The following is a 19692-nucleotide window of genomic DNA, read 5'->3' as shown; positions in this document are numbered from 1 at the left end:
ACCATGAGAGAAGCATGTGGTAGATGTCACAGGAGCAGAGGAGGGCCACCTATGCCTTCCTGCGCTTGTGTGGGGAGGTGGCCAAGGAAGGCTTCCTGCAGGAGGTGACATTGGAGTTGATTGGACTGAGTAGGAATTAGCCAGGCTGGGGAGGGCAGATGAGGAAGAACATTACCAGGCAGAGGGAACAAGTTAGAGAGGCAGAAACAGCACCAGGTAGGTGAGGAAGAGCCAGCAGCCCCAGGAGTGGCGAGTTGTGCAGCTGAAGATGAGAAAAGGTCAGACCACAGAGGCTCCCAAGGACCTGGGATCATAACCTGTGGATTCTGGGGAGCCTTGAGGGGTTTTAAGTAGGGAGTGGCATCTTCCAAGAACTCTCTCTGGGGACTTGACAGAGGGTGAACGTAGTGTGGATGAGACCAGCAAGAAGACTGAACTCATCAAAGATGGGTGTAAAAGTCCAGGAGAGAAAGGATGAGGACCTGCACTGAGGCAGTGGATATGAGTATGGAGGAAAAAAATTTTTTTTTCTTTTTTGCGGTACGCGGGCCTCTCACTGCTGTGGCCTCTCCCGTTGCGGAGCACAGGCTCCGGACGCACAGGCTCAGCGGCCATGGCTCACGGGCCCAGCAGCTCCACAGCACGTGGGATCTTCCTGGACCGGGGCACGAACCCGTGTTCCCTGCATCGGCAGGCGGACTCCCAACCACTGTGCCACTAGGGAAGCCCCTGGAGGAAAAATTTTGAGGGGTAGAATTGGCGATAGTCAGATGTAGGGGATAGGTGAGACGTGGAAGTCAAGGATGGCTCCCCTGGTTAGAGTTTGGGGGACTGGGTGGATAATGGAGCCACCAGCTGAGACAAAGATGACAGGAAGAAGAGCTGGTTTGGATATTTTCTGGTGGCCCAGGGACACCCAGGTGGAAACGTCCGGAGGGTGATGGAGGAAGGGTTAGGGCTGGCGATACCAATTTGGAAGTCTTGGGCATGGAGGAGATGGGTCACCTAGTGAAGATGCATAGATATGAAGGCCTGAGAGCAGCAGAACTCTAGGAAGAAACTGGAGAACAAGGATGGCTAGAGAGAAGAAGCCATGGACAAGTCTGGGAAGAGGTGATTGGTGAAGGACAAAGCAGACCATGAATGTGCTCCATCTGGGAGCCTAGAGCAGTCACAGCCCTGAGGTGGGAACAACAGAATTCTCTCTGGCTGCTTAAGTAGAACTTAAGACTCGCAAGAGGCCCACAGAACCAGGCTTGGAGGCTTCACAGCCAGGAACCACACCTGAACCACACCTGAAACAGCACAGAACTGGTCTTGTGGAAACGCCACACCTTGGCCTGTGGACACAGAGCCCTCAGCTCACGTCGCTGTCACTGGACACCAGATGTCACCAGTAGAACCTCTATCCCACAGGCACCTACTTCTCTGCGTCACTTGCCTCTAGACTAACGACTCACACACGTGTGTCTACTTGATGGAGCCAGGATGGCTCCTGTGCTCCAGCTGCAAGGGAGGCTGGGAGGTCAAGCTCCTGACTTGTGTTGTGAGGAGCCTAAACTCTTAAGGTGGAAAATTCCCAAAACAAAAGAAGGGGGCTTCCCTGGGGGCGCAGTGGTTACGAATCCACCTGCCAATGCAGGGGACACGGGTTCGAGCCCTGGTCCGGGAAGATGCCACATGCCACAGAGCAACTAACCCTGTGTGCCACAGCTACTGAGCCTGTGCTCTAGAGCCCGTGAGCCACAACTACTGAGCCCAAGTGCCACAACTACTGAAGTCCTCGCGCCTAGAGCCCGTGCTCTGCAACAAGAGAAGCCACTGCAATGAGAAGCCCACGCACCGCAAGGAAGAGTAGCCCCCGGTCGACCCAACTAGAGAAAAGCCCGCACGCAGCAAGGAAGACCCAACACAGCCAAAAATAAAATAAATAAATTTAATAGAAAAAAAAAGACTGTGATAAAATGTATTTTTTAAAAAAACCCAAAAAACAAAATGGTGTGAGGTGGCCAAAGATGTTTGAAGAATTAGGGAGCGAGCAAAGAGATCCAAGCTAGCGGGACTGAGAAGCACCATGGCTTTGGCGGTTAGGAGGGTCTTGTTCTTTGAGTCATTTATCGACTACAGTCAACCCCTTCCGTAGGATTTGAGGCATCATTAAATTCAGACCCAAGGACGTCTGCGCCCAGGTCGGAAAGCACCCAAAGAGTGGGGGAAGTGACTGTACTGGTCACCAGGAAAGCGCTAGAGAGAAGCTGCAGTGGGCCCTGGAGCCTGGAGGTGGAGTTGGGCTGTTTCTCCAGGATTTGATGACTCTTGCTGAGTAACTGGACTAAAGAGTAAGGGAGAGGGAAGAAGCAAGGACCCAGTGGCCCAGTCCCAGCCCTGGGGAATTCTGGGGGTGGCTAGAGGCACTTCCCTTTGCTAGAACTGAGCTTTGGCTGGCGGCTTTTCTGCAGTGGGGATGATGGAAAGTTATCACCCGTTGGTCTCAAAGAGAAAGCTTCTTGTTCTTAAGGACACAGACTCCCAGTACCTGACACAGGGCTTGGCCTAGAAGAAAGGCTTGGAAAGGTTTTCTGAATGAATGAATGAACCAGTAAGCATTTCTTTGGCCCCAGCTGAGCACCGCGCCACCTCCACGGGAAAGCAGATGAATGAGTGGGACACCGTCCCTGCCCTGGAAGGGTTCAGTCTTGTGTCTTCTATGGACAGCCATCCTGGGCAGCCTGATGAGCGCTGTGACGTGGAGCGCGCACAGGGGTTCTGAGAGGACTAATGGGTGGGCAGGGAAGGGCGGGGTGGGGCATCTGAGAAGGTTTTCCGCAGGAGGTGACGTGGGTGGTGTTTGCCCAGAGCTGCCAAGGCAGAGCAGCAACATTGCTGAGGTTTGGAGGCGGCTGGGGGAAAGCAAGCCATTTGGGACTGGAGTAGGGGCTGGGGAGCTGGAGGCTCTGCTCCTCCAGCAGGAACGGAGGGCAGCGAGGAGTCTGGACTTGATGCTGGGGTGGTGGGGGTGAGGAGTGCAGGATCCGTCTGCAGAGGGGCTGGGGTCCTGGAGGAGGCTGGAGCCGGGCAGGGAGACAGTTGAGGGGTGGGTGGTGACAGGCGTCTGCACTGGGGCCTGAGCTAGCCGTGGATGCGCAGGGGCTGTGACTTGGTGATACCTCCCCCAACGCCCACCCAGGGGCACCGGTGGGAGAGGCTGGGCCGTGGGTGCCAGGGTGTCCAGGACGGGACTTCTTGCTCAAGGGCGCCCTCATTATGCCACTCAAAGTAGTGGAGACACGCGGGCCGCCTCCTGCTGGTGTGTGGAGCGCGGGCAAACCACATGAGATCCCATCTCACTCCTAATGTGCACCCGAGGACAAAATTAGATTGAGAAGTAAATGGAGCCGAAAATTTCTAAAGTATTTCCCATCAAGAAGCTGTTTGATTGCGTGTTTTAATTCTCCCAGCCCTCCTGCACGGTGAGGTTCATTTTGGTGGGGACGGCCGAAGCAGAAGGGGCTCATGATGGGAGGGGAACCTGGGCTCTGGGGCCTGGGCAGGTGGGGACGGGAGAGGCCTTCGACCATGTGCTGGCCATGAGTCCAGGCTCCACGATGACATGGTTCAGACCTCAAATAACCCTGTGAAATGGGTATTATATCCCATTTTGTAGACAAGGAAACTGAGTGGCAGAAATTAAGAAACCTGCTGAGACCACATAAATAGTGCTTGGTTGAAGGGGGTAGCAAACACCGGCCTTCCGGACTTTCAAACCCAAGCTGGTGCCACATTGGGTTGTATGTTTGAATGTTTCCATTTTTTCACCAGAAGGGGCTCTGGCTTCTTCCTCCCTGTCATTCTCATTTCCCCCATCTCTCCTTCCTCCATTTCCAAAGCCCAGGAACCCTGGGAGGCAGGGCAAAGGGTATATCCCCATTCTGTGGATTTGGAAAGCGAGGCTCACGGAAGTGCAGTCATTTGTTGGTAGCACAGAGGGAAGAAGCCAGTGGCACATTCTGGGAAGTCGGGTTCTTGAGTGTGTTCCCCTACCTGGTCCTGTCCGGCAGGTTCAATAAATACAAAGATGTGACAAAAATCATGCACACACACATGCACACGCACACACACAAATCGCACAGCAGGTTTAGATACAGATGGGCAGGAGCCTGGCTTGTTCACCAGTGCCCACACCTGTTTGGATCGGGGGCTGTGGGAGCTGGAGGGCCTGGGCCTACTGTGTGACACACTCTGGGAAAGGCCTCGCCCTCAAAGGGGCTTCTTCATTCACCTGCAGTGTATTATAGGCAATTACTGATTTTCCAGCAATTAAGTTTTTTGTTTCTGTTTTGTTTTGTTTTAGTTTTTGTCAAGAAAACTTTTGTTCAGATGAAATCTTCCTGGGAAGCCTTTATGTAAACAGTCAGAATTGAGGTTCAGTGGCTGAGAGGTTGGCCATCCCAGAGGCCCCCCGAGGCGGCCCAGGAAGCCCCAGGGAACACAGCTGGAACCCCTGCCTGGTCGACCTGTCGTGTTCTTTGGGCTCTGGTGCTCTCCAGTTCCAAAGTGGCTTTCAAGACAGTGTGAAGGCTACTCACACAACATGTGTGTTCTCTTCTCAGCCTTGCTCTCGGTCCCACATCTGGGACCTGGTCCTCCTACCTTACACCCCAGATGCCCACCCACCTCACCCCAACTTCTGCCTGTGCCTGAGGAGACTCAGACCAGTCCCAAGCACGCTGCCCCTCGAGGCTCATTCCCTGGCATGATGGGACCCACCAGTACTGCCCACCGGCCCTGAGTCAGCCTGAGCCGTGTTCCCGATCCCCCTGGAGGAAGCTTACCCACTGAGACCCAGTTCCAGTCCTGCCGCCTCCAGGAAGCCTGCAGTCCGATTACAGGAACTGAATCTCAGGGCTGCTCTTTGCTGCATGTGGGATCTTTGCTACTCTGAGCCTCTCTGAGCCTCGGTTTCCCCAGCTGTGGCCACTGATATGGTGAATAACTGGCAAATTGAACCCAGGCTCGACGGACTCGTGCACTTGTCCCCACGTGATGCCCCTGCTCAGTAGGGCCCGTTCCGTGTTGCACGAAGCACTCTCACTTCTGTGATCCCATTTGGGTCTCCTGATGGCCCAGGAGAGAGGCAGGGCACGGGCAATCCCAGAACTGGCAATGGCTTGCAAAGAAGAGCCCAAGCTACGCTGGGCTTCTCAGAAGCCCCGGCACCTGACTCAGCGTCTCTGGGAGGGGAGGGCTGGGGAGGGCTGGGCTGGTGCTTCAGCAGCCTGCGGCGCAGGCCAGCAGCACAATTTAATGCATGTTCTCTGCAGCACATTAATTTGCCGTGTACCCTGGGAGGTGCCTCTGCGGGGTGGGCTTGGTTTTCCTCGGCAAGCAGCACACCTGCCCAGCCTGCGTCTCGTGTGGGCCCCCTTGGTGGTGGTTTCCAATCTTGCTGTGTGGTTTGGGGAAACAATTGGAGGGAGAGGGTGTCATCTGGTTCGGCTCTGTTGGTTCTGGGCCCATATCTCGTGGCATCCACCAGCCTGTTACCCTCTAGACCAGAAGTGGATGGGCCAAGGCACTGGTTTAGGATTTGTGACAGGCCTTGGTCCCTTTTCAAGAGATCAGAAGCTTATCTGAGGCTTTTCTGACTTCGACGTGTACCTATTGACTATTTCTTAAAATAAATGGGCTGTCAGCCGGACATGGAAGGAGGCTGAGAGCCTGATAATACACATCCTCAGGTCTCTGCCATTGTCTGATCTCCTCCCAGGTGGGTGGCCTGGGATCTGGACTCTGGGTTCACAGATGAGAATGTTCAGAGAGGGGAGGATCTGCCTGAAGGCCCAGTAGGACGTGGAGGGCGTTCCGACTCCCGGTCCAGGGCTTTTACACTCGGTCCTCAAGCCCTGACCTCACCCTTTAGCTGGAAAGGTCCAGTAGGTGCTTCCCACCATGCTTGACTTCATTTCAAACCCACCCTAGATTTGGAGCTTGGTGGTTAAGAGCACAGGCTGCCTGATTGCTAATCCTGCCCCACAGCCCTGCCTGGCCCATTTTCTGCCTGTGCAACCTCGGGCAAGTTACTTAACCTCTCTCAGCTTCAGTGGCCTCCTCTAAATACTGGAGGGAATAACAAGCGTAGCTGGGAGTACTTACATGGGCCAGGCACCTTTCTAAGGGCCTCACCTGTAGTAACTCTTTCATCCTTTTTTTTTTTTTTTTTTTTTTTTTACTACTTTTGGCTGCGTTGGGTCTGCGTTGCTGCACGTGGGTTTTTCTCTAGTTGCAGTGAGCAGGGGCTGCTCTTCGTTGCGGTGCATGGGCTTCTCATTGCAGTGGCTTCTCTTGTGGAACATGGGCTCTAAGCGTGAGGGCTTCAGTAGTTGTGGCTCGCCGGCTCTAGAGCGCAGGCTCAGTAGTTGTGGTGCATGAGCTTAGTTGCTCCATGGCATGTGGGATCTTCCTGGACCAGGGATCGAACCCGTGTCCCCTGCATTGGCAGGCAGATTCTTAACCACTGTGCCACCAGGGAAGCCCCTCTTTCATCCTTTTAAACACTCTAAGAAGATGGTGTTATTATTAGCCCCATTTTATAGATGAGGAAACTGAGGTGAAATCTTGCCCAAGATTACAAAACAACTAGTCAGGAGCAGAGCTGGGATTTGAATCCAGTAGTATGCTCCCAGAGCCGGTGCGCTTAATCTCTAGGCTCATCCTCTCAGTATCAGCAACAGCAATAATAATAACTTCTACCTTGTAGGATTGTTTTGATGATTAAATGAGACAAGGCTCATAAAGCACATAGAAGAGTACCTGGCAAATAGAGCTCAGCAGAGCTCCAACCGTCGTATGTGAATTCAACTGCACGGCGGGGACACCCAGCGGTGGGTGGGTGAGCTTTCTGAGACTTTCCACCTTCGTGTAGAGTATGGCTTCCTTCTTCACTTACCGTCTTTCACATTTCGTTCTTCAAATGATTTATGGGGCACAAAGGAAGACAGGCGGCCCGAAAGGGCAGTGTGCTTGCGTAGGGAGTGGGCAGTGAGGGGCTCGAGCCAGGCACTCGCCTCACGCACAATCACCCCACCAGGGAGGAACTGTTGCGGAGCCTTCCTGCTTCCTTAAACATGTGAGGAAAGGGAGGCTGGATCACTCGCCCAAGGTCACACGGCGGGTAGGAGTCAGGACTGGGATTTGGGCTCTGGGTGGGCTCGTGTTTTTAGCTAACGGTGTGGTCTTTGCCGGGTTGGCAGTGGGGAGCCATTGCAGGTTCTGACAATGGCTTGAGGAGAGCAGAGCCACACTTTCAAACACTGATCTGGCTGTGCTCTCGGGTGAGCTATGGAGCTATGGTGGCACTATTGAGTGTTTGCTCTGTGCTGGGCCCTGTGCTGGGGGCTTTACATGCATTTGTTAACTTAATCCATGCAACAACACGATGAGGCAGATCTTCATGTACAGATGAGAAAACGGACATAGAGAGGCTAAGCAACTTGCTCAAGATCACACAGCCAACAAGGGTGGACCCAGGGTCTGAATTGAGACTGCCAGGCTGTGGCCTTTGTCCCTAACTACCATGCCACACTGTGCCCTTTTACAAAGATTTAAAGTCCCCCAATCTGGAAGGTCACCTCAGGGGAACTTGTTGCTTTCTGTGTATTCACTTATTCATTCCACTTTCCATTTAATAATCGTCTAGTTTATGTATAAACCAATTCTTGGGAAGGAAGAGACTCCCAACCATTAGATTTGGGAAGTGTGTTCTGCATTAGCAGCTTGGGGTGGGTAAACGTGATGAGAATATTGTCAGACCTGAGTCAGGGTGGCGGGGGGACTGGGACACCTCCAAGTTTCAGTCCAGCCATGGGACTCCATGGTTCCGAGACATTGGGAGGCAAGAATACATTTTCAATATCCTCCAGCCAGCTTGGGTGGGTGCATACCATAACCAGGAGTGGAGGTGAGGAGGGTTTCCATCAGCAATCGTATCTCCTGGTGGTCTTTTCCATTGCCATGCACTGTACAAGGGTTCTCCAAGGACCCATCCTGGACTGAGATGGACAATTGGGCTTTTCTCCATCTGCTACTTATGATTATATAGGTCCCAAGCCAACTTTCAAAACACTGGTTTGTCATATCAGTTTCTCAGATAAGAGATGCACATAATCATGCTGGAGAGACAGAAGTTCACCCTCCTCCAATGACAGCACCCAGGTTCATCTCCGTGAACCAGCATCCCTGAACCTCAACCGCTGCAGTGGCGAAGGCTCTGGAGGTCTGTAAGCAGGCAGCTTGCCCCCAGCCAAGCACCCCAGACTGCTGAGGTTTGGGCTTCTTATGTCAGATTATATTGTTTTCCCATCTCCATCCTTGCTGCTCACCTGTCACTTCTCCTAACATCAGTTTGCCTGGCTCTATAAGTCTCTCTCCCTCTTCTTATTTTGCTGTTTTCAATCTGCTGGCAGCTGGGAAACCAAGCCACTGAGCTCGTTGGAACTGTGTGCAGATGAGGACCTGGCCTGCCAGAGCTGGTGCCCAAGGGGGCTCTAGGGACAGGCTTTGTGCCCACCTTTTGGCTGCTCACAGCCAGATTGTCAGAACTGAGCTTCCCTGATGGCACATTTTGGATGGGCGGGACATCACTGCATTTTCTATCCGTGAAGGGCTGGTTACTGGCGTGGGGGAAGCCTGGTGGGACCATAAGCTGTGGATGTGTGACTTGGCCAAGATGCTCCTGGCATCATGATGCTGTCCTTGAAAGCAAGGAGTTCCCACCATGACAGCTCTGGCCCAGGAGCTGCTGAGATGGGAGCAGCGGGGAGGGGGGGAGTGTGCCCTTTGTGCATCCTAGATTCATTATTACCTCCCCTTCAAGACTGTCAGTAGCCCCTTGGGGCACAGACAGTGTCTGATTCTTAAGAAAAAGTTAATTTTAAATCAGAAAGTTAATTTTGAATAAAAAGTAATACATGCATGTTGTTAAATATTTAAACCATACAGAAAAATATAAAATGAAAAATAGTTCTCCTTTCCCCAACCTCAGCCCTCCCATCCGTAATCCCTCACCCCAAAGTTAACCGTGTCTTGTGTATACTTTCAGTAACATTTTTATGCATCTATCAGTAGATAGATTTATCCACTTTTTACTGGCACAAATAAAATCACACTGTGCACAGTGCTCTTCTGCACTTTGCTTTATTCACTCAATAATGTATATTGGAGCTCTTTCCACAGTCCGCACACTCAAATCTGCCTTGTTGTTTTTCAGAAGTGTGCAATATTCCATCACAGGGAAGTATCGTAATTTATTTAATCCAGCCATTATGATAGACACTTGGATTGTCTCCCTCCCTCCCCACCTTCCCTCCTTCCTTCCCATTAAATGTAAATCTTGGTGTACTTTTCTGTGTGTTTCCGTAGGTAAAGTCCTAGAAGTAGAATTGCAGGTCAAAAGGAGGTGTGTTTTGTTTTTTGCGATTCACCTATTGAAGAAGAATATGAGGGGAAGGGGGTGGTGAAGGTATGGACTCTGGCATCAGTTGGCCTCAGTTTGCCTCCAAGTGCCACCATCTTATCTGCAAATTAGGGATTATAAAGGTTTATATCTCCCAGGGTGGCTGTGACACTTAAATGAGATCATACATACAAGCACTTCGAATGGTGCCTGGTGCATGGTAAGAGCTGAATAAACAATCATTGTTATTGTTGTGGATATCATTATTACTATTACTGTTATTATCATCTCCAGGTCCTCTGGTGCTAGAACTCAGTAGGGATCAGATAATTCATGAATGAATGAGTGAACAAATGACTGAGTGAAGACCTGAGCTAGCCCACAGTGGCCCTTGCTGTCCTCTTGCTGTAAATACTGGCTTCTGCCTCTCCCTGGAGCAGCACCTGTCCTGGCAGGGATGCCTGGAACCATGAGCGCGGCAGAGCCACTTTGCTCGCTAGAACCCTGCCTTTGTTGGTTTATTACATTGGATCAACAGTTGCTGGTTGAGGCAGATCGTGTCATAAATGTACATGGAAATATTGACTGAGCCCCAGTATCTGCTCTAAAATGCCAGGCAGATGAAATTCAAACATTTTCTTGAAATTGAAACACAGTTGTTGGAGTCCGGAAGTTCCCAGTGATTCCAGGGGAGTAGATGAGGTGGGTTGGAATGAAGGAATGGGGAGGCTTGAGGCTGCAAAGTAAACAGAGCCCTGAGGAATGAATTCTCAGAGCTGTCTTCCCTGCTGGACAAATCCAGATTAGATCTTTAGCCAGGGCAATTAGAGGAGGGCTAGTCAGAATTAGTTGAAAGTGGGGATTAAGCAATTTGGGGGGAAGAAATTGAGGGTTATTCTTTCTAAGTAAATAACACCACCTAAACTAATGGCTGATAAACCTGTCATTAGGAGCCAGGGGCCAGGTCTGCTTTAATGACTGGATAGACCCCTCTGCAATTAGCACATCCATTGTGTGCAGGCAATTGGGCTACTCCCTCGTTGCCAGCCTTTCCCCTCTAGGTGAAACACTCCCCCTGCACTCCCCAGCTCACGCACCCTTTGCTTGTGGCAGTTCTGAACAAAGGGAGACTCCGGAGCAGCCCCTGTTCAAACTGTCACACATTTCAAACGCCAGCTGGAAAGAATGAGCCTGGTGGCATACGCACTTCGTGTACACACACGCCGGGGGTTTGTGCAGCAGGATTAATCCCCTTCCCAGGTCCTGGGTGTTGGGTTGTTTGTCTCTCCCTCTCCTACGGTGGCAGTTGTTTACTGTCACCTGCTTTGGTGTTGGTTGAAAATCTTCAACTCATCTCACTCACGGTTTGTTGGCTTTTTCCTATAACGAGTGTCAATGTATAATTTTTTAAAAATTAAGAACATAGCTCATGTACAAATATAGAATGAACACATGAAGATTTTACTCAACTCGTGTTAATGAGCGAACCTATAAAAAGATAAAAGTGGTTCCAAGAGGGCTTCCCTGATGGCGCAGTGGTTGAGAGTCCGCCTGCCGATGCAGGTGACACAGGTTCGTGCCCCGGTCCGGGAAGATCCCACATGCCGCGGAGCGGCTGGGCCCGTGAGCCATGGCCGCTGAGCCTGAGCGTCCGGAGCCTGTGCTCTGCAACGGGAGAGGCCACAACAGTGAGAGGCCCACGTACCGCAAAAAAAAAAAAAAAAAAAAAAAAAAGTGGTTCCAAGAACATTTGAGGAACAGGGTTTATACTGTCCATGGAGAAAGGCATTTTTTTTAAATTTTGGAATAAAATTGCTAGATTAGATACAAAATTGGTTAATGCCCTACAGGGCAATAAACTCAAACCTTTGGGGTTATCTTTTCTACTTGATAGAAATCTACACATTAATGTGTAACTTCCCTATTTCTAGGTTCTAATCAAACAGTAAAGAATCATCAAACACAGGCATATTCTCTTAGAAGTATGATCCTTGGGTGTGCCTGTTAAATCGTGCCCCGTGACATGGAAAGGCTATGCTTCCCACCTTTATGACCTTTTCTTTTAAGTTTTCATAATGTTTCTTAACATACAAAAGGCTTCTCATGGTTCTGTGACTCTGATGAAGTGTTTTCTGAGAAAATGTTGTAAAAGTAGAAGTGTCTGCAGTTCTGGTTAAATTATTGAACCAAGATAGAATCAGAACCGTTGGCTTCGGAGCCCTCACTGAGTTCCCGCGCGATTCCAAGCTGTCCTTCAGGGTGAGCTGAGCGGTTTGGTGGCTGGATGCCGGTTTGGTGGCTGCTCTGGAAGAGCAGCCTTGACAGGCCATCCAGACAGACGGTAGGGCAGGGACAGGGCAGGGGGCTGAGGGGAGGTTGCCAGGAAACAGAGTGAAGGGAAGAACAGTCTGACCTGGCAGGTCGGGCCAGGAAGGAGAGGGCACCAAGGCCATGGAGAGTCAGGAGGGGCTTGGGGACTGACTGGGCTTGAGGGAGAACGGGTGTCTTGGAAGCTGGCGTGGCTGGGAGGCTGGGCCTGTCCCCCCCGCCCCCAGAAACAACGAAGATGACAGGAGGTTAGAATGGCCCCAGGGAGCTGGCTGTGGTTGTGCCCCAGTTTCTCAGCAGTCGCCTCCTGCAGTGCTTTTTCTCCATCCCCTGGCCTGTTCTTCCCTGCAGGTTACTCTTTCGTAGTTACCTGGACACCCAGGCAGGGCTCATGTCCTTAAAAGGCCTGGCAGCTGGTGAAGCTGGTGGGGGTGATGGTGTGGGGAGGTTCAGACAGGATTCGAGAGCTTTGAGGATAGGAAGGGTTGAGAATTGGCAGTCTGAGGGCTAAACATGGGCTTTGGATAAGTTTTCTTTGGCCCTCAGTGTACATTTTAGAAACTGGATTTGAGTCAACATTCACGTAGACAGGCGATTCCCAAATGAAGTGAAACCAGCTTCTTCTGAAAACTAGCCACAGCCGAGTAGGAGCTGCTTTCTGGGCCAGGTGCCTGGTCGCCCTTGTGGACATTTGGTGAGGGGGCCATGGCAATAAAGTGCAGGTCGACAGCCCCCATCTCCTGCCATAAGTTCCTTTCCTAAAGACAGAAACAAGACTGATGCTTACCCTGCTTTCACTAGGATTTAATCCAGGGGCCCCAGGGTACCTGATGCTTTAGGCAGGAGTGCTGAGGCTAGGCGGGCAGGAACTTCCATCTCTATAGCAGCTGGCCCGGCCTCCATTTCCAACAACACAGGGGTAAAATGAGGCCTCTGACCTATAGAATGTTGGAGCAGAAAAATCCCTCAGAGACCATCTGTTCCCACTGCTTGAGTGTTCTGTTGGGAAAACTAAGGCCCAGAGAGGTGGTAGAACTTACCTGAGGTCACACAGCAAGTCACCGTTGCCCCGGCCTGGGGTGTGCAGGCTTCCTGGGCATTAAGAGTCCCCAGTGGATATGATCGCCAGTTTTGAAGGGACTTAGCCTTCCCCAGCCAGCTCCGCCATATTCCCTTAGAGCTTGGGCTTTGTGGGTGGAGACTCCCCTCCTCTGGGAAGAACCTCCAACCCAGGGCTGTCAAGGCTGGCAGACCCTCTCTGGCCATTGAACCATCACCAGCATCCTGCTCCCGTCTTGTTCACAATAACTCATGCCTTCTCAGTGGCTTGCTTTCTTCTTTCTCTCACTCACACACACAGTCAGGCAGATAGAGGGGGAGTTTGGTTGGTGCCCTGCGGTATTCAAAATGAAGGGTTTGCACACTGTCAGGGTAATGAATTCTGTAAGGGTTTGAAGTGAGGGGATGGGAGGATCTCCATGTCATGTGTCTGGGAGTGACAACCCCCAGTGGTTAATTACTGCCACACGATGAGAATGGAGCTGGTAGCAAAATGAGATAAGTTCATTATGAGCTAACTTTGAAGTTAATTGGATTCAGATTTCCCCCCATTAGTGTACATAGGGAGAGCCTACCTAGAAATGGCCTGTATGCATCCAAACAAAAAACCAGATAAATCAGGGCTAGTTATCTTGTGGAGTTCATGATGAAGGGCTTTCTGAGATGTTGATGAGGTGGGAACCAAAGTTTCTTTCAGACGGGAGAACCAATGTCTTTTGATTAATTTCACCTTGGCAAATGTTTTCTGAGCACCTACTGTGTGCCCGGCCAGTGCAGGGAAGGGAGGGATGTGAGCAGCTCTTGCTGTCTGGGGACCTCCAGTTTACGGGCAGGAAAAGGACAAGTGCCCAGGGCACTGGGGGAGTGTGAGGAATCTGGTGCCAGAATGCCTAAGTTTGGATATGGCTCCGTTTCTTACTAGCTGTGAGACGTTGGGCAGGTACCTAACCTCTTTGTGTTTTAGTTCCACATCTGTAAAATGGGGATAATAGTAGGACTTACCTAACAGAGTTTCTGAGGATTAAATGGGTTAATATCTACAAAACACGGTGAACAGTGTTTGGAATGCTGCCTAGTGTTAGAACAGTGCCTGGCATATAGTAAGTGCTGCAGAAAAGTTAACGATCATGATTATCAGCTGTACGACCTTGGGCACATCAACTGCTTGAGGCCTTCATTTCCTCATCTGTAGAGTGGGGAAAATAATAGCACCCACATTCTGGGGTTGTTGTGAGTGTTGACTGAGATAAGGCGTGTGAAGTCCTGGCCCAGGGCCTCGCTCACAGGAACCTCTAAGGAAGTTGTCGCTCTGTTGGTTGACTAGGTCACCAAAGTGGCTCAGATTCAAGGCTTCTCTATGAGAAGCCTAGCAAAGAAGACATGTTCTGCGGACATGTTTTAATACTGTCACAGCAAGCACCGCATTGTTTTGCTCCCAATAAATACACTCTGTTTCCAATTACAAAAGGAAGACTGAAGCTCAGATGATTGTATTACTTTCCAAAGGTCACACAGCTGGGAAGTGGTGGTGTTAAGTTTGCACCCAGACCTGTGTGATTCCAAATTCCACACCCCCTGCCAGTCCCAGGAGTCCAGATTTGGCTCTGGAGGCAACTGGGGGCCTGTATGAAAGTTGAGCAGGTGAAGGTGGCTTCCTTCCCCCTTGATCCTGACACCCTCTACACTGGCTTGAGCGTCTCCTCCCTCGGGATGGGTCTGGCCTCCAGAGGCCACTTCCTCCAGCAGTGTCAGCTGTGGCTAAGCCAGCCCTGCACCCTCTCCCCTTCACTCGTTTGTATTTTGAGCATTCCAAACTCACGCACCTCCAGGGCCAGGAGTCTACTTTTGTGCCTTCCCTACCATCGTCCCTCCGTGGTTTTCCAAAGTTAGTCATTTGGAACCTGAACTTGAAGTTCCCTAAGGGTTCTGACCTGGGATTGTGTGGAGGACAGCAACCTGCTGCAAAGGCGCGGGGCAACCAGGGTTCAGTTCCTGGCTTCCATCACCCATTCCAGGCACAGCCCTCCGGCTCCTCGATCTTCTGCACAGCTGCACGGCACCCCAGTGTGTGTGCACACCACAGTTTATTCACCCGGTTGTGTAGGCTTGTGCCTTTAGATCGTTTCCAGTAATTTGTAGTTACAAATAGTGCTGCAGTGACTAACCCGTGTGTATGCATTTGTGTATTGCTGAAGGCGTATGTATGTTCAGGGTAAATCCCTAGAAGTGAGATTGCCTGTTGGAAGGGTAAACGCTTGTGCAGTTTTGTTAGGTGTTGCCAAATCCTCCTCCACATGGGGTTGTACAATTTTGCATTTAATTTGCATTTCTAGTATTATGAGTAAACTGAACGTCTTTTCAATTTGTTTGTCATTTTACATATATATATATATATTTTTTTTTTTTTGGTGAGTTTTTATGTTCACGAATTTTGCCCATTTTTCTACGGGACTTTTGTTCTTCTCTCTTTGATTCTTATGTGCTCTTGATATATCGGGATAGTAGACGTTTATCTATGGTATATGCTGCAAATAATTTCTTCCAGTCGGCCATTTATCATTTGACCTTGCTTATTTTGTTTTTACCAGGCAAGAGGTTTTTGGTCTGTTTTATTAAGTAATCCAATTTATCAATTTTTCTTTTATTGAATATTTTTTCCTTAAAGATAATTTTATTTGGTTTCAGAAACAGTTTAATATTATGTCCTTCCTACATTTTTGGTGTCAAATGACTTTTTCTTTTTCAAGATTATGGTGATGATAGATGGCAAGAATAAAAAATAACAGTGCTATTGAGATATACTTCACATACCATACAGTACAGCCATATGAGGTATACAATTCAATGATTTTTAGTGCACTCACAAAGTCATGCAACCATCACCATGACCAATTTTAGAACATTGTACCCACCCCCAAAAAAAGACCTCATATCCATTAGCAGTTCCTCCCTTCGCCCTATTTCCCACCCCCAGACTAAGGCAACCACTAATCTACTTTTTGTCTCCGTAGATTTGCCTATTCTGAACATTTTATATTAATAGAATCATACAATATGTAGTCTTTTGTGGCTGGCTTCTTTCATTTAGCATAATGATTTCAAGTTCATCCATGTTGTAGCATGTATCAGTACCTCATTCCTTCTTATTGCCAAATATTCCATTGTATGGATACACCATATTTTCTTTATCCATTCATCAGTTGATGGATATTCGAATAGTTTCCACTTTTTGGCTACTATGAATGATGCTGCTTTAAGCATACGTGTACATGTTTTGTGTGGATATATGTTTTTGTTTCTCTTGGAGTGAATTACTGGGTCACATGGTAACTCTATGTTTAACTTTTTGAGGAACTTCCAGACTTTTCTAAAGTGGCTGCACCATTTTATATTCCCACCAGCAGTGTATAAGGGTTCCAATTTTCCACATCTTTCCCAATGCTGTCAAAATCTGTCTTTTTGATTATAGCCATTCTAATGGGTACAAAGTGGTGTTTCATTGTGGTTTTGATTTGCATTTCCCTGATAGCGAATTGGCCATTTTTGTATATCTTCTTTAGATGAATGTGTATTCAGATCCTTTGTCCATTTTTACCCTGAGTTGTTTGTCTTTTTATTATCGAGCTGTAAGTGTTCTTTAATTTTAGCCAATGCCTTTTCCACAGCTTTGATATAATCTTATGGTTTTCTTCTTTTGATATATTAATATGAATTCCCAATGAATGCTTTAATATTGAAGCACCCTGGCATACCTGGCATAAACCTTATTTGGTCATGGTGTACTATTCTCTCTATATGTTGCTTCATCAGTGAGATAGTAGGGCTTTTTGCATGCATATTAATAAATTGTGAGACTAGCCATTAATTTTCATTTCTGTGCACCTTTGTTCAATTTTTAAATCAGGATCATTTTGTTAGCTTGGCAAAATGAAGATTTTCTTAGTTTTATGTATCCCGGATCAGCTTAATAATAGGAGTATGTGTTCCTTGAAGGTTTAAAAGAACTTGCCAAAAAACAAAAACAAACTTGTCCAAGAAGCTAAATGGGTGAGGCACCTTATTTTAAAAAATAATTTTAAACAACTTTTTCTGTTTTTTCTAAGACGATTGGGCTGTTCATATTTTCTACCTCTTCTTGAGTTAGTTTTGCTAATTCATGTTTTCCTAGACTGTTGTGCCTTTTGACAAGATTTCCACATTTAATAGCTAGAGCGTCCATGCATTTTCTTATGTTTTTAAAATATCATCTCTTCCATATCTCTGGTTGTATCTTCTCCTCATTCCTTATCTTGATATTTGTGTCTTCTTTTTTGAGTCTTGCCCTAGGTTTGTCTATCTTATTGGTCTTTTCAAAGAACAACTCCTGGTTGTATTTATTATTTATTATTGTGTATATTTATTATTGTGTCTGCTTTTCTGGTCCCTAATTCATTATTTTCTGCTTTTCTTTATCAATTCCTTCCTCCTCCTTTCCTTAGGTTCATTTTATTGCTTTTTTAATCTAGCTTCCTGAGTTGAGTGCTTTGGTGAGGCACTGCATTTCTGCTTTTGGGATCAGGGTTTTAAAGCATATATAACAGTGGCAGAAACCGTTGAGGTTCAGATGTGACCAAAAGAACAGCCCCTGTTGAAGAAAGAACCAAATCCCAGGAGACAGGAGAGCTGGATTCCAGTCCCAGCCTTGCCTCAAATCAGTAGAGTGTTGGGGGCAAGTCCCTTCCCTTCTCAGGAGCCTCTTATCCATCTCAGGCAGACAGGTGGGATGTGGACCTCGTGGGGCTTGGCCCCAGGAGCCCCCTGTACCAGGCAGCCTCCTATCAGGATAATGCCTGCATCTTTCAGGAGGCAGATCTGGCCTCCTGCTGGTGTGGTCCTGGCTTCCACCTCAACACATATATCACAAAAACCGTGTAGTTGAATTTCTTTCTGCATGAGGGAGCCAGTAAGCCATGGTGACACTGTGGCCTGAAGGCAGGGCTCAGCCTGCTGTCCCAGCTGAGAGTCGGGTGGACAGAAGCACAGCCAGGTGCCTGTGCAAGGCAGTGGAGTGGACTGGCTAAACACGTGGTCTTTGCCACTGGATTGCTTGGGTTCAGACCCTGGCCCTTACTGTGCAACCTTGGACAAATTACTTGACCTTTCTCCGTCTCATTATCCTGTAAAGTCGGGAAAGTATCTGTACCTTACCTCATAGGGTTGTTGAGGGTTAAATGAGTTAATGATTTAAAAGACTGAGAACAGAGCCTGGTGTTTACAATTTCTATGTAAGCGCCTGGTGTTTACAATTTCTATGTAAGCGTTTGTGGTTTGTTGTTGTCATCAGGGTGTTTGTGGTTTGAGTCTGGGGCCGGGGCCGAGTGGGTGCTGCACGGGTTGGTAGGGACGCCAACCCATTAGAACAGCCCCAGCCTGCGCTCTCTCTACACGTTTCACAGTCTGGCCCCTGGCACCACGATCTTGCACCGAGTATTCTGACACTTGTGCTCACTCTGCTTCCTGAGACATCTTTTCAGTGGCCCTTGGGTCACCAAATCCTGTAGCAAGTGTGGAGAAGACTGTGTTGGGCCTGGGTGCTCCCCCAACCCCCAACAGGATGCTGCTTAAGATAGAGGTGGCTCCTGGGCTGATGTTAGGAAACATGGGCCAGTTGCTCCCCTCTCCCTGCCGTGGGTCTCAGGTTTTTCGTCTGCAAAATGGCACAGGGGTTGGTCAAGAAGACCTCTGCGAGCCCTTGACCCCAGATGGAGGGGAGTATTATGGCCTCCAGAGAGTTCCTGCTTCTCTAGCAGCGCCACGCCTTTCATTCACTTAAACGTTTGTAGGCTCCTGCCATTTCAGCCTTGGGGTACAAAGACTTGATCCTGGAGCTTAGACTCTGTGCAGAAAGGAGCTGCCGTGGAGGGCTGTGGTTGCTGGGTCAGAAGAGGGAGGGGATGCGGCGGGGCGGGGCGGGGGAAAGCCTCTTGAAATCACCATGTAAGTGTGGTCAGTTCTGTCAACCCCACTTTTCTGTCTGATCTCAGCTCTCATGGGGAGTCACGTGCAGTTCGGGGGTCAATCAGGACTCCGGGAGGTAAACCTTGGGGCACCTGCTGTGCTGCAGCAATGCCGCGTGTGAAGAGACACGAGCCATGCTTGTCACAAGCCAGATGCCCAGTCCAAAGCCAGGGAGGTGCTGAGCAGAGGGCGGGGGCAGGGGGCCTGCTGTCGAGCAGCTGCCTTGTGCTCTGTAAGGGTCTGGAAGACAAGCAGAACCTGTGAAATGAGGCAGCCTCTGGGCGCTGGCTGGACAGTCTTTGAGTGACTGGCACTAGAAGGGCTGTTCTTTCATATGGGGGACCATTATGGGCAGGCTCATAAATGGTCGCTGCCTTGGATTCTCTGGGGGCATTGGTCAGAGATGGTCCCTCCTCTTGGGCCACCTGCTAGCGGTGCTGGAGCTCAAAGTCATCTACTTGTGTCCTGCTGGCAGCACCCCACTGGGCCCTAGGGGAGGTCCCTGGGCCCCAGCCTGGCTCTGCGGTGTCAGGGGCTGGTCCCCCACACCGCTGGACCTCTTCTGGCCTTCAGTGTCCACATCCAGAAGAGGGCAAGGTTCTGCCTTCTCTCCCTCCCTCATCCCAAGGCCACCTGATTTCCCACCCATTTCCCAGGATGGCTGACAGCAGGGGCATCCCTTTCTTTTAGGGGCAACTGCCAATTCCGCCCACCAGGGTAGGGTCTCGTCCTCAGAGCTCAGCAGGTAATCACTGAACAGTCCCATCTCCCAGGGTCTGGATTGTTGGTCTTGTGCGTGAGCACCTTGGTGCATACACGTGACTGGCAATGTTTGAAGAGCTGTAGCCCCGCTCTTT

The 19692-nt window shown here is 49.5% G+C and overlaps 1 protein-coding gene across 8 annotated transcripts in view; it reads left to right on the top strand.

The window, feature by feature from the left end:
- Positions 1-19692, top strand: part of PAX5 (paired box 5) — a 188732-nt gene that overhangs the window by 123605 nt on the left and 45435 nt on the right. The window lies entirely within an intron of this gene.

The sequence above is a fragment of the Lipotes vexillifer genome, unplaced genomic scaffold (assembly GCF_000442215.2).
Source record: "Lipotes vexillifer unplaced genomic scaffold, Lipotes_vexillifer_v1.1 scaffold920, whole genome shotgun sequence".
NCBI lineage: Eukaryota > Metazoa > Chordata > Mammalia > Artiodactyla > Lipotidae > Lipotes > Lipotes vexillifer.
The sequence above is the reverse complement of the archived record's forward strand: the minus strand, read 5'-3'. Positions and strand labels throughout refer to the sequence as shown.